The sequence below is a fragment of the Hemitrygon akajei genome, unplaced genomic scaffold (assembly GCF_048418815.1).
Source record: "Hemitrygon akajei unplaced genomic scaffold, sHemAka1.3 Scf000109, whole genome shotgun sequence".
NCBI classification, from domain to species: domain Eukaryota; kingdom Metazoa; phylum Chordata; class Chondrichthyes; order Myliobatiformes; family Dasyatidae; genus Hemitrygon; species Hemitrygon akajei.
The window spans coordinates 836,765-851,701 of NW_027331995.1; the positions used below are offsets into that span (position 1 = coordinate 836,765).

Below are 14,937 nucleotides of genomic sequence, written 5' to 3' on the forward strand. Positions count from 1 at the left end.
AGCTCAGGGCTCTCTCAATGTCGTAACTTGTTACACTGTCGGGTTTGATCTGAGAGCCCTTCTCTTCTGATGACACACATCAAAGAATCCACTATTTTGTGGAAAGTGTGGGATGCTTGTTTGAATTGTCTATTGAGTTTCTGATTCTCTCATTGTGATTTTGCTTCCAGTCCTTGCTTGGGATATGATGTCCTCTGTAGCACTGCGGATTATCAGGTAATGTGATCGCTGACTATTACTTTTCTCCTCCTCCTTCCACCGGACGTCCCGTCTCTCCTTCAGCCACATCTGTTCTCCCGAGAACCTCCCTGTCACAGGTCATTGTTCACTGTTGACACTTGAGCCTCTAATTACCCGACACCGCCACGTGCAGATTCCCGTCCACATCATTATTTCTCAGGCCGTAGGGACGAATTGTCTCCACTCCTCCGTCATTGGTTTTGAACCCTGGAATTGCTTATCCGTCAGCAATGGGGAGTCAGACGCAGCTTGAGAACAGCAGCCAGCTGACTACCCACCATGGCCCCACTTCACCCAGGGAGGGAGAGTGAAGGGTAAATTAAGGACTATAAGAAAGATGTGTCATTTGGAGAGTGTACGAAGAAGCTTTACCAGGATGTTTATTGAATTAGTGGGTCCGTGCTCTAGTACGAATTTGCGCGCATTCGGAATGCTTTCATTGCAGGAGCGGTAGCTGAGCTAAGTCATTATTGGTTTAAAAGTTTTAGAAGTAACGCTGACCTGTTTCATGTGAGAGGCGGTAATAATAAAAAGTATGCAGGGGGCCGTCAATTGTGAGGTTTTTTTTTTGTCTGTCGGTGGAAGGGCTTCAAATACAACATGCTGAGACTACAAAACTTCTATGCGTAAGTCAGAATAATAGGTAAGAATAACAGGTGTAGAGAAACTTGGTTTTCAAAAGTTATTGAAGCCTTGATTAAGAAAAAGAAAAAAAAAGGTACGTCACAAGTATAGCCAGGTAGGAACCAATGAGGTGATTATGGGGTACAGGAATTGCTAGATATCTCTTGAGAAAGGATTCAGGAGGGATAAAAGAAGGCATAACAAGTAGGCAAGGTGAACCCTAAGCAGTTATACAGAAATGTTAAGAAGGAGACTTCCGGTAAGATGGCGATTGTTTAGCTGCTCCGAACTTTTGTTCCGTTACTGTCGCTATCTTTGCACTAAATGTCTCAATTTTTTAAACCTTAGTTAGGAATTTTTTCGGTATCTCTTACTTGCCTGTGAACATATCTAACTTACAATGTCGAGCAAGAGTTCTAAATCCGGGAGAAAGGAAGCTACGGCTCTCTCAGACGAGACCCTGGCTGCGCTCGGAAAGCTCCGAGTCGAAATTTTAAAGGAATTTAAAACCGCTTTCAAACAGTTGGAAGACAAATTGGATCGGATCAACGATAAAGTGGACAAGCATGCTGAACACCTATCTCGTATCGATTCGACTTCTGAAGATTTAGAAAGTCGTGTTCGATACTTGGAGACTCTCTGTTCCAGCTTAGAGGAAAAATGTAACAAACTCCTTTCCAAAATGGTGGATCTCGAAAATCGCAGCAGACGCTGCAATCTTAGAATTCTTGGATTGCCAGAGGCCACCGAACAGGGATCAACCGTAAAGTTTATCGCCAAGTTTCTCTGTGAGATATTCGGGAAAGATTTGCTTCCGAACCCGCCTGAGCTCGAACGGGCACACAGAGTCTACGTTCCCGCCGGAATTTTGGGCTCCCGCCCTCGACCAGTAATCTTGTGCTTCCATCAATACCAGGTAAAACACAGTCTGATTGTAGAGGCACGTCGCAGGGGTTCGTTTACTTTCCAGGATACAACCATTCGCTTTGTGGAAGATTTTGCACCCCAGACCTTTAAAGATGCGCGCTGAGTTTAAAGGTGCAATGAAAGTGCTTTTTGAACGTAGTTTTAAACCCTCTCATCGTACTCCTGCCGATCTACGAATCAAGCTTAACACTGGAAAATACAGGTGGTTCAAATCAGTGAAGGAAGCTGAAGCATTTGTAGCAATTCTTCCGGCTATCCAGTCATCTTCGGAATCTGATCGGACCTCCTAAAATGGTGGATAAGTACTCGTCGTAGTAAAATTACTTTTTCTGGACTCAGACTTTACTTGAATCACTCAGACATTATTCATTGAAACTCTAACGGCTGTTGACAACCTCTCACTGGATTTGGTGTGTGTGTAATCTATTTTTATTCATGTATAACTTTATCTACAGAGTTCTACAACTGACTAGCTTGTTTTGTAGGTTTGAAGTCTTTAGTGAAGGCCTCCCTGTTTGTTGGTTCACAGTTTAATTGCTGATTTATTTTTCCTTTTTTAATATTAATTTATTTTTTTTTCTTTTCCTCACCCCTTTTTTCTAATCTCTGAATTTTTTTCTCTCCTCTCTGTAAAGGGTTGATAAATACTCGTCTTGAATTTATAATTTTCCCCTTCCTCTACTTTTTTTTACTTTTTATTTCTCCCTTTCTCTTACTTTATTCTTCTATAATTTTTCGCGGGTAGGTTAGTTTTGGTTTTCTTCCGATTTTCTCTGTATTAAGTTTTATATTTCTGCAGAAGGTGTTCTAATCTGTAGTTATGTTTTCTAGTGCATAAACTAGTTACTGTTTGCTATAGTATTTATATGGAACTGCTGTTAATGACACAGATCTGGAAATTGTATTTGGGTTAATTTTTTTGGTAGAGCTAGCTACTTGTTTTAGTAGCCGTCTAGTTTTGGGTTGTGTGAATGGGGTGGATTTTCCAGTTACAACATTACTCACTGTATTTATTGTTTCTCTTTATTGCTCAGGACATGTATATGTTTTGAATTTACGAATCTATATTTACATCTCTGCTCCCAGACTGCTATTGTACTGCTTGACTTTTTATATGCCTTTTATGCATTTGTAATTGATAATGGCTAGTGCACTTAAATTCGTGAGCTGGAATGCAAAGGGATTGAATCACCCTGTTAAAATATCAAACAACTCAAAGCTGACATTGCTTTCCTTCAAGAAACTCATATTCGTTGTTTTGATAACTCCCGGCTTCTGTCAAAGTGGGCAGGTCAGCATTTTCATTCATCCTTTGCCGTTAAAGCTAGGGGAGTCTCCATTCTTATTAACTCAAATATTACTTTTGAACTCCATAATAAAATATCTGATATAAATGTCCGTTTTATTATTGTTTCTGGTAAACTATATAACACTAAAGTTGCACTAGCAAACCTGTATGCCCCCAACTTTGATGATGTTAACTTTTTTGAACGTTTTTTTTCCTCACTACCAGACTTAAACTCATACTCTTTTATACTGGGTGGTGACTTCAACTGTTGGTTGGATCCTAATCTGGATCGATCGTCCTCTGTTACCAGATCACCTACTAAATCTGCCTTAGCTATCCAATCGTTTCTCTCTAATTTTGGTATCTCTGATATATGACGTTTCCTCCATCCTACGGAGAGAGATTATTCTTTTTTCTCACATGTTCACCATACCTTCACTAGAATTGACTATTTCTTACTCGATAACCAACGTATTCCATTTGCCCACTCTTGTGACTATCAGAGTATACTGATTTCTGACCATGCCCCAATTACCCTCTCTCTGAACTTTCCTGGTGTCTCTCAGAGGAATAAACACTGGCGGTTTGACTCAACTTTATTATTGGATGATGATTTTTTAAAAATTTATTAAGGATCAGATAACCTTTTATTTTAACACTAATACATCACCTGAAGTGCCATCCCAGATTGTCTGGGATGCCAAGAAAGCATATCTGAGGGGTCAAATAATCTCTTACACAGCAAGTCTCAACAGAAGATCCCGTGATGATCGATTAGACCTCATTAACCAGTTTAAAGATTTGGATCAAATATATGCCCAAACTAAGAGCCCTGAATCATACAAGAAGCGCGTTGAACTCCAAACTAAATTTAACCTTCTGTCCACTCAACCTGTCGAACGCCAACTTCTCGAAAGCAAGAGTCGCTTTTACATTCATGGGGATAAGTCTGGTAAATTCCTAGCCAATCAGCTAAGGCGTTCCAAAGCCAAACAACATATTACAAAGATCCGGAAGGAGAACGGAGAATTTACGTCTGATCATTTAGAAATTAATGACGCATTTATTTTTTTTTCACGGCTTTATTCCTCTGAATCTCTGAATGACAATATCTCTGTTGATCAATTTTTACAGAATCTGAATATCCCCTCACTTTCATCTGATTTCAAAGCCAAACTGAATGCGCCTCCATCATCAGAAGAAATATCTTTTGCAATTTCTGGACTGTCCTCAGGGAAATCTCCTGGACCTGATGGGTTCCCTGTAGAATTTTATAAATCATTCTCTTTACTTCTTTCTCCTCAGTTACTTTCAGTATTATCTGACTCGTTTAATTACGGCAAATTGCCACCCTCTTTCAATGAGGCATCTATTATTCTTCTTTTAAAAAAGGGCAAAGACCCAACAGAGTGTTCCTCGTATAGGCCGAACTCTCTGCTCAATGTTGATGTAAAGATCTTAGCTAAAGTTTTGGCTCATAGATTAGAAACCGATCCCTCCATTATCTCTGATGACCAAACAGGCTTTATTAAAAACCGTCTTCCTTTTTTTTAACATTCGGCGTTTATTTAATATCTTATACTCAGCTCCAACTGGGATTCCTGAATGTGTTATTTCCCTCGATGCGGAGAAAGCATTTGATCATATAGAGTGGAACGACCTTTTTGCAGTCTTAGAAAAATTTGACCTCGGCCAAAGTTTCATCTCTTGGATCCAATTGCTGTACCTGTGTCCTACTGCTTTTGTTTTAACTAATTTTCAGAAATCCCAAGTATTTAATATCAAACGTGGCACCCGTCAGGGATGCCCCTTAAGTCCCTTTCTCTTTGATTTGGCTATGGAACCTCTGGCGATAGCTTTTCGAAACTGTCCTGAATTGACCGGGATTTGGAGAGCGGGTATTGAACATAAAGTTTCTCTCTATGCTGATGACTTATTACTCCTTCTCTCAAATCCGTCTACATCCTTACCTCTAATGTTTTCACTTCTTGACCAGTTCAGCCAGATCTCTGGCTATAAACTTAATTTACATAAGAGTGAACGTTTCTCAATTAATAAAGAAGCACAAGAAGTAACATTTCGTGATTTCCCTTTCAAAGTAGTCCATAATCAATTTACTTATCTTGGAATTACAGTCACAAGGAAGTTTAAAGATCTCTTTCGTGAAAACTTTGCCAATCTTTCATATGCTATAAAACAGAGTCTGGTACAATGGTCACCTCTATCTATGTCTTTGGTAGGTCGTATTAATGTTGTTAAAATGTATGTTCTCCCCAGATTTTTATACTTATTTCAATCTATCCCAATTTTTATTCCCAAATCTTTTTTTTTGATTCCTTAGACTATTATTTTGTCATATCTGTGGCAGAATAAGCGCTCTAGAATTAATAAAATCCATCTCCAAAAAATTAAAAAACAGGGTGGCATGGCTTTACCTAACTTTCGTTTATATTATTGGGCAGCTAATATACGTTGTGCTACCTTTTGGTCTTTCTTCCACAGCCAACCCGAGTGTCCTAACTGGGTGGCAATGGAGTTGAGCTCCACTAAAGAATTATCTATCTCTGCACTTCTTGGCTCTGCACTCCATAGTAGTCTGTCCAGATCAATAGCTAATCCTCTTGTTAGACACACTTTGCGCATATGGGCTCAGTTCAGGAAATGCTATGGTTTCCAGGGGTTTTCTGTTTCCAGCCCTGTCGCACATAATCACCTTTTTTTACCTACTACGTACAATTCAGCATTCCATGTTTGGTATAGGAAGGGCATTAGACATTTTGAAGATCTTTTCATTGATAATCGTTTCGCTTCTTTTCAGCAGCTCTCTGTTAAGTTCAATCTGCCTGACGCTCCTTTTTTCAGATATCTCCAAATCCGACACTTTATTGCTCCTTTAATTCCTAACTTTCCTGAAATGCCTGTGAAAAATGCAATGGACCTATCTCTTTCCATTAATCCACTAGGTAAAGGTTTAATATCAATTATCCGAGATAAACTAGCAGCCTTACGACAGGCCCCTGTGGATAAAATTAAAATGGCCTGGGAGCAGGATTTAAATATCTCCTTATCCGAGGAGAGCTGGGACTCAGTTCTCAAATCGGTTAACTCAACCTCTCTTTGTACTCGCCATTGCCTTTTACAGTTCAAGATTGTTCATAGGGCCCATATGTCTAAATCTAAACTATCTCGATTCTACCCTAGCATTAGACCGCTCTGTGATAAATGCAAGAGGGGCGTGGCTTCTCTCATCCATATGTACTGGTTCTGTTCCAGCTTGGAGAAATTCTGGAAAGATGTCTTCAGTACACTATCGGGTATTCTGAATCAGCACATAGAACCAAACCCCTTAATTGCTCTGTTCGGTTTTTGGAGCGAGACAGATTTATGTCTGTGTCCGACAAAATGCCGAATACTATCCTTTGCTTCTCTCCTGGTTAGACGCTTGATCCTCCTTAGATGGAGAGATGTTGCCCCGCCCACTCATGCGCAATGGCTTAACGACATTATGGTCTGATTGGACCTCGAAAAAAATCATTATTCAGTTCTTAATTCGGATCTAAAGTTCCATAAGGTCTGGGGACCTTTTATCGAGTACTTTCATATCCTTCCTCTTGACGAGGGTTTTTTTTTCCTTCTTTTCGGTCCCATGCTTTCAGCTCCCTTTTTTTTTCTGGTAGTAGGCATTATTATCCTCTGTTGCTAAGTGTATTCACAGTCTGGGAGTTTGACTGTCCTGAGTTATACTCTCTATATTGTGTTGTGGTCGGTCTGGAGTTGTTTTTTTCTTGTGTTGTGGGGCTTGGGGAGGACACTAAGCTTACTTGTCTTTAATTTAGGTGCTTTTTTGTTAAATTCTCTTCCTTTGTAGCATATTGTTATTGTATGCTTAATTTTGCACTGTATTAATGTTCCTCATTGGGATTTGGGGTTTTTAATTTGTAAAATGTTTTGAAAAACTAATAAAAAAATTTAAAAAAAGAAATGTTAAGAACAAAGGACCCAAATTTGCCTGCCTGGAAGATTAGAATCCACATGTAGAGCCAAAACAGTTGGGGGAGATCTTAAGTACCTTTTAATGCATTTGTTTTTCCTAAAGATTTGCACACGGATTCTTTGGAAATGAAGCCAAGCGGCAGAAACTTCATAACCTGAGGCTTACCAGCCTGGATAAATACGCAGGACATGACAATGTGTTCTCTCGGACGCCACAGGCAGCCAACTCAGATATTGCTTGAGCCTGAGCAGAAACATTTAAAACATCTTTTGCAATTAGAGAGATACCAGAGCATGAGAGGATAACCAATGTTATTCCGTTGTTTTTTAAGGCTTTAAGCATAAAGCACGAAATTATAGGCCGGAATTTCTGACATCAGTTGAGGAAACATTTCAGGAAGTTATTCCAAGGGACCTGATGTAGAAGTATTTGGATAGACGTTGACTAATTAAGTACCATCGGCATGGGCTCGTGCCTGGTAGTTTATTTCTAACAATTTTCTAGAGTTTTTCGAGGAAGTTATCAGGAAAATCAATGGATGAAGGCAAGGCGTTGTGGAGGAAACCAGATAGTGGCAGTAGATGGTTGTCTCTCAACTGGGGTCGGGGAGTACCGATGTGTTATAGACTGTGCTGTGTTCTTTGTTGTTTTCGTTCATCTATATCAACGCGACTGATGATAATGTGGTTAACTGGATCAGCAAAATATCGATGACACCAAGTCTGGGGGTGCAGTGGACAGCGAGGAAGACTATCTTGGCTTCCAGTGGGATATGCACCAGCTGGCAAAATCGCCTAAAATATGGCAGGTAGAACTTAAAGCAGACAAGTTCGAGGCTTTACACTTTGGCAGGACTAAACACACATCAGGACACTGAAGAATGTGGTAGAGCAAAGTGATCTGGAATACGGACCATAGTTCGTTGAAAGAGTCGTCATGTGCAGATACGGTCGTAGAAAAATCGTTCAACACATTGGCCTTCATTAATCAATGTATTGAGTGCTGGAGATGAGATGTTTAGTTGAACATGTTTCAGACGTTGGTTAAGCCCAATCTAGAGTATTGTCTGCTGTTGTGGTCACCTTCATAAAGGAAAGATGTAATTAAGATTGAAACAGTACAGTGAAAATTTACAAAGATATTGCCGCGACTGGAACATCTGCATTTCAAGGAAATATTGTAAAATGTTTGGTCAGTATTTCTTAAAGGATTGAGAGTGGTTTTGAAAGATGTTTACAATGTTACGAGTGGAGTACTTTTTTCCACTGGGGTTGAGTGGGACTACAACCAGCATCCTGGGTCCAGTGTGAAAGTTGAAAAGTTTAAAAGGAACATGAGGAAAAACCTCTTCACTCAGAGGATCATGAGTGTGTGGAATGAGCGACCCGCACAAGTGAGGCATGCGAACTGGATTTGATCGTTTAAGCGAAGATTAGATCATTACATGGATGATGAGGTATGTAACTCTTTGGTCTCGGTGCAGATCGACTGCAGTAACAGTTCAACTGGTCACTGCATGGATTAGATGTGCTGACGGGCTTGTGTTGTACTTCTCTATGTCTCCATGGGTTTTTACAGACAAGGTTTTTCACCCCGAGTGCGCTGAATGCTTCGAGCGTGCGACCTGTGTTGTTAGACCATAAGACCATAAAATATAGCAGTAGAAATGCGCCATTAGGCCCATATAGACAGCTTCGCCATTCAAACGTGGACTGATCCAATTTTCCCTTCATCCCCACTCCCCTGCTTTCACCCTATACCCTTTGATGCGCTGACTAATCAAGAACGTATTTATCTCTGCCTTAAATACACCCAATGACTTTGCCTCCGAAGCCGCTTGTGCCAACCAACTGTACAGATTTACCACCCTATGCCTAAAGTAATTTCTCCGCATTTCAGTTTTAAAAGGACAATCTTCAATTCTGAAGTCGGAGCAAATTGTCTTCGAATCCTCTACCACGGGAAATAACTTTGACAAATCTACTCTGTTCAGGCATTTTAACATTCTAACTGTTTCTAGGAGATCCCCCTTCATTCTCCTAAAATCCAGGGAATACAGCCCAAGAGCGGCCAGACTTTCTTCATACAATATCCCTTTCAACCTTTTCATTTTAGTGGAAACAGTTACATTAGAGATTTTTCCCAGGCATTTAGATAGACACCTGAAGGAAAATGTTAAGAGTATGGACAACATGAAGAGAGAGGGACATATTTTAGTTAGCCAGTTGATTACGATTTTAATTGACCCGGCACAGTGTTGTAGGCCAAAGGGCCTGTTCCTCTACTTCTCTATGTTCCCTGTTCTATGTTTGATTTGTCACAGCTACCTTGTTACAGACAGTAAATCCACCGTTACCATTCGCGCCCAACACATTCTGAGGATGTGCTGCGGTAGTTCGCCAGGATTGGCATGCTTGGAGTGCCAACATATCTCCCCACCAATGACTCTCCATGACCAATACGTCCTTGTAATATGGGAGGATACCAGAGCACCCGGAGGAAAGCCACGCGATCACGGGCAGAGCGGAGAATTCTTTACAGCCGAGAATGATGATGTGGACGGCGGGGAATTGAACCCATTTGCGAGTGCTATAAAACTCTACGTTGGTTGTTACAATACGCTGCCGCCTTGCCAGGGTACTTTCAGACCACGAAGGGCCTATTGATACATGTGCGCATTACCGAGTGTCTCTGTTCAGAGGAACATCTGCCACTTGAAGCCCTTACGCTGGTCAGTGTCATGACATTCTGTTCGTTGCTATGCTCATATAGTTCTGCCTCCCCGTAAGCTAGCCTTCCTCCTCAATTCCGAAACGCACATCACCGAACCCCTCTTACAAATCCGTACAGTAAGAACTCCATCCTCTGTCAACAGTTCCGCCATTACAATGAATCGGTCTGGGTTGGAATATACATCAGCTGGGGCTTCTCTCTCAGAGGTGTCACGGCACCGCTGTACGGCTATTTCAAACAGCAAAACTCGGAAGGTAGGAGAACGTCCAATTTTGATGGCATCAGAAAGAATCTGTCATCTGTCAACTGGGACAGGCTGTTTCAGACACTTTCGTATTTGTTAAGTTGGAGGCTTTGAAAATTGTCGTTATGAGAGTGCAATGCTTGTATGTAAAAGGTAAAAATTACAAGTGTAGAAAACCGTGGTTATCTAGAGATGTGGGGGCGAAGGCTGAGAAGAACTGGAGATGTATATCACGTATAAGCAGGTAGGAACAACATATGTATTTATGGAGTAACCCTAATGCAATGGAACACATAAAAAGGAATCAGGAGCGCCAAAGGAAGGCATGAGTTTCCCCCAAAAGACAAGTCAAGGGGAATGATCGGGGATACTACATATATGTTAAGAACAAAAGCATTGCAAAGGACAAAATTTATTCCTCTGGAAAAACTAAATGGTATTCCATGTGCGTAGTCAAAAGAAGTGGGGAGGTCATAAATGATTTTTCTTTTTCATCTGTATTTAGTCAGTAGACCGCATCTATAGCACAGAGGCAAAGTGGCAACATCTTCACAGAGGAGGACGTGTTCGTTGCCCTGTCGCAACTTAGGGATGCAAGTGGAAACATCACCGGCGTGTTAAAAGTGATAGTCAGCAGTATGTGATGTATCAGAAGACTGGAGTATAGGTCATGTTGTTGCTGTAATTATGAAGCAGGAAACTATCGGGCGGTCAGCCGGGTACTAATAGTGGCAAAATTAGTTGAAGGTATTCTAATCAAATGGATACATAAGTATCTGTTTTAACATGGATGAAGATTAATCAGCTTAGCTCCTGCCTATACATTATTGAGGCCGTTGCCACTAAAGTTGATGAAAGCAAGGCTATGGACATTGTATACATGGATTTCAGTATTCCAGTTGAGGAGTGCACCCGTGGGCGTTTGGTCAAGAAGTTTCGATGCATTCAAGATTAGGTAGAATTTTGAATTAGACACTGCCTTTGCGGAGCAGCGAAGTACATTGTTGCCTCTCTGGCTGGAGACCTGTGACTAGTAGAGAGCCGTAGGGACTGATGCCGAGTCCGTTGTTGTTTGCCATCTATCTAAGGGATCTGAATGATAATGTGGTTAGCTCGATTAGTAAAGTTCAGGGACCACACTAAGATCGGGAATGTAGTAGACAGTGAGGAATACTGTCATGGCCTGCAGCGGAATTTGGGCGAGCTATAAATTGTGCTTAAAACGGCAGATGGAACTTAATTCAGTCAGTGCGAGGTTTGCAACTTCGGTCGGACCAGCCACGGTAGATCTTAAACAGTGACAGACAGGGCACTGAGGAGTGCGGCAGAGCAAAGGGATCTGGGAATACAGGTCCATAATTGACTGAAAATAGCATCACAGGTTGATCGGGTCGTAATAAAAGAAGTTTGTAGATTAGTCTTAAATAAAAATATTGAGTAAAGGAGATGCGAAGTTATGTTTAAGTTGTCAAAACAAAGAAATAAACAAGTTTGCAAGAGAATAGAAGAATTTTTATAGGGAATTCCTGGGTCTTAAGGACCTTAGCTATCAGGGAATATAGAATTGGTTAGGGCTTTAATTTCTGGAAAACAGAATATTTAGAGGAAATTTCACAGAGGTTTATTAATTATGATGGGTGTAGATAGGTTGAACCATTCAGGCGTATTCCAGTGAGGCTAGGTGGGAATACAAGCAGAGGTTAAGAGTGAAAGATGAAAAGTTTGAGGGGATCCGTCTTAACTCAAAAGTTATGGCAACGTTTAAAGACCTGGCAGCAAATATTGGTGCATGCGAGCTCGTCTTCAAAGTTTAAGCGAAGTTTGGATACTAACATAGATGGGGGGAGTATGAAGGGTTAGGATCCCAGTGGTGATCGAAGGAATCAGGCACTTTAACTCGTTCAGCAAGGAGCAGATAGGCCGAATGGCCTGTTTCTGTGCTGTTCTCTTCTATAACTCGATGAATCCATGACTCAGAATGAACTGGATGAGGCAGTGTAAATTGGAATATTAAGCTTGCAGATGACAAGCAGCTTTGCTAACTTGGAGATAATGAGGAGTATTGCTGTAGGCTGCAGCACGACAGAGACAGGATGTGGCGGTAGGCTAATAAAGAGTAGGTGTTGTTCAACCCCGACAAGCGTGAAGTTAGATTGCAGAAGGAAATTGGGGATCCGCACCACAGATCCATTAAACCTGCAGCAGAAATTGACATGGTTATTGAGAAGGCGTGTGGTATGTTGCCCGGGGTGGTGGCAGAGGCAGACACAATGGATCACTTAGGAAACTCCTTGATAAGCATATGGAGGTCTGTGTGGCAGTGAAGATTCAGATTGATCTTAAAATAGCTTGTAATGTAGTCACAACACCGCGGAACGTAGGGTTTGTATTGAAACTAACGCTTTAGTATAATAGTGTTCTCAAAGACATGTATTAACAATTATAATATTCTACAACACTTTTAGGGATGGAGATCCAATTAGCTGGACAAGTTCTCGTTTCATTCATAGAGCATGGAGCGCCTACAATCTACTTCATGCTTCCCCAAGAGCTCTGGGACAATCCTCCAACAGCAACCAACCCACGAGTGAGTACCAGCTGAAAGCGGACAATACGTTGTGTTGTTTCTGACCCCCATCCCCCTGAATCTCCAGAGAAGCAGGTGTTCAGGAAGGAGTCCTGCAGAATCGTCTGAATGTAACTTCTTTATCAGCATCTGAAATCAGACACAAGTACTTGACCAGGAGGAAAAACTGGAGTTGGTTCAGGTGTTTGAGATTAAGTCCCAGAAATCTGTCAGCACCGAATAATGTCAATGTTTTCCAGGAGGGTGTGGAATTCGGCACCTCAAGACGCTTTTGCTGTCCAATATGAAGGAAGAGTTTGGGGTTACTTAAATGCACACGGTGCAAAAGGACGAACATAGTATGATTATCTTAACGGGAAATAATGCCTGACAAATATGCAGGTATTCTTTGAGGAAACGACAGGCCGGTCTGAAAAAAGGCGAGGAAGTGTGATAAATCAGTGTATCTGAATCTGAACCTGAGGTAGATGCAGTGAGTCATGGTGGGTGCGTTTCTAACCGATTGTTTCTGTGCCGGGATACTGAAGGGAGAGGAGGTGCAGGGGGAAGTATCGCGGGTCCGGAATCTGGGCGGCGAGTGGAACTGCAAAGTGATCTCAGATATGACTTGACAACTGATTGAATGGAAGAACAGGGTGGAAAGCGGGGGGCTGGTGAATCGGAATTTCCCTGTTGCCATATTACGCTGTTTGCATCTCTCAGGTGTTCGTCACTCGTTTACCAATGATGGATGTGTTCGCCAGGAATATCCATCTGTTTCACTTTTCCGACGGAGCTGATTTCAGCCACACGCTCACTGCACAGAATGTCCCTGTCAACAATTCCAACTTCTTCATGTATTACTGCTTGAGGTAGGTCAAACAGCGACACGTTTATTTAGGTTTTTCTACGATCAGTGGCCAACGGGCTTTCGTAGAATGTACTGGGAAGCTCGCAAGATTTCGCCATGTTTCCGGAATCATATAACATATCATTTGCACAGCTTCCTCATCAGAACCCACAGTTTCCCAATATCCAATGACAGCAGCATGCCTCCACACAGGACAACCCCACTCCCGTGGTGTGAGGAACACTTACTCCGAGGTTAAATCCATCACTCTCAACACGTCACCAATAGCAAATATCTTAACCCCATGGAGATACAGCACTGGAAAGTGAAACACGAGATTTCACCTAGGTTAACCAACAACAACTCTTCCCTCTCCCAATCCCTGTCCCGGGCAAAAGATCTGAATTTCATTGCTGGTGCTCCGAGACAACGGAGAGCATAAAGCAGAGCCACCATGTAGTGTCCCGCTTTGGATGCCCAGACACAGTTAGTCAGCATCTTTGTCCCACCTTCCTGCAAAGTCACTTCATGCACTGTCAGATTCAGACCATTATCACTGTCCCATCTAAAGACAACACCTCGCATGAGGGCACCATGAATCCCCGTGTTGTGCGAGGCGGCATTGTGTACGTCCTGCTGAGCGAGCAGTGACCCACGTCTCTGGGTTCACCTAGCTGTAAACGACTGAAGCTTCTTCAGATTCTGGCGCCAAAAAACAATTAGCGGCCAAAGGCACGGAATTGGCGACTAAATACATGAGGAAGATTGTCTCTGTGAGCGAGGCGATAAATAAATCAGAGGCAATGTATCATTAGGGTGCTCACGCTGACAGAGGGGTGGAATCTCTCCCGTGGTGAACCCCATCTCCTCACGCTGCTCTTTCAAAGGGAAGGGACCGTTTGAACGACTGTCCTCGACTCTAAAAGTGAACGGCTGAATGCTGTTCGATCACAGAGCCTTGTAATAAATTCTAAAGCTTTTCAAATTTTCCGGACAGATTTCTCAGTCAAGATCTCCCCTGTACAAAACACTGCTGGCCTGAGACTGTTTTATCACAAGATACTCAAAAGTTTCATCCTCAATAATGGCTCAAAAATCTCATCAGCGGGTAGCGGTACACGGACGATTTACAATTAGTTTTCGATAAGATAATGAGATGTGGGAGAAGTATTGAACCATTCGGCCCATCGAGACTCTCCACCATGTTATCTTGCCTCATTTGTTATCCCGTTCGCCTCATTTCTCCTGTTTTAATCTCTGTACTTTGTTACCTTTACGAATCAAAAGCCGAACAAACTCCACCTTAAATAAAATCACAAACATGGCCTCCGCATCCATGGTAATAAATTCTTCAAATTCAGCATCTTCTGATCCTCATATGCTGTGCTGTACTACAGCATGTTCTATTAAGGTGGGGGGTTATATGGGAGGCAGGGTTTAAGTGTCCACAACAACATTGCGGCCGAAGGGC

The 14,937-nt window shown here is 41.9% G+C and overlaps 1 long non-coding RNA gene across 1 annotated transcript; it reads left to right on the top strand.

The window, feature by feature from the left end:
- Window positions 1-9,827: 9,827 nt before the first annotated feature.
- Window positions 9,828-13,476, top strand: LOC140723333 (uncharacterized). The gene is made up of 3 exons (XR_012097866.1): window positions 9,828-10,060; window positions 12,516-12,637; window positions 13,340-13,476. It is a non-coding gene; the product is annotated as an uncharacterized lncRNA (long non-coding RNA).
- Window positions 13,477-14,937: the final 1,461 nt, after the last annotated feature.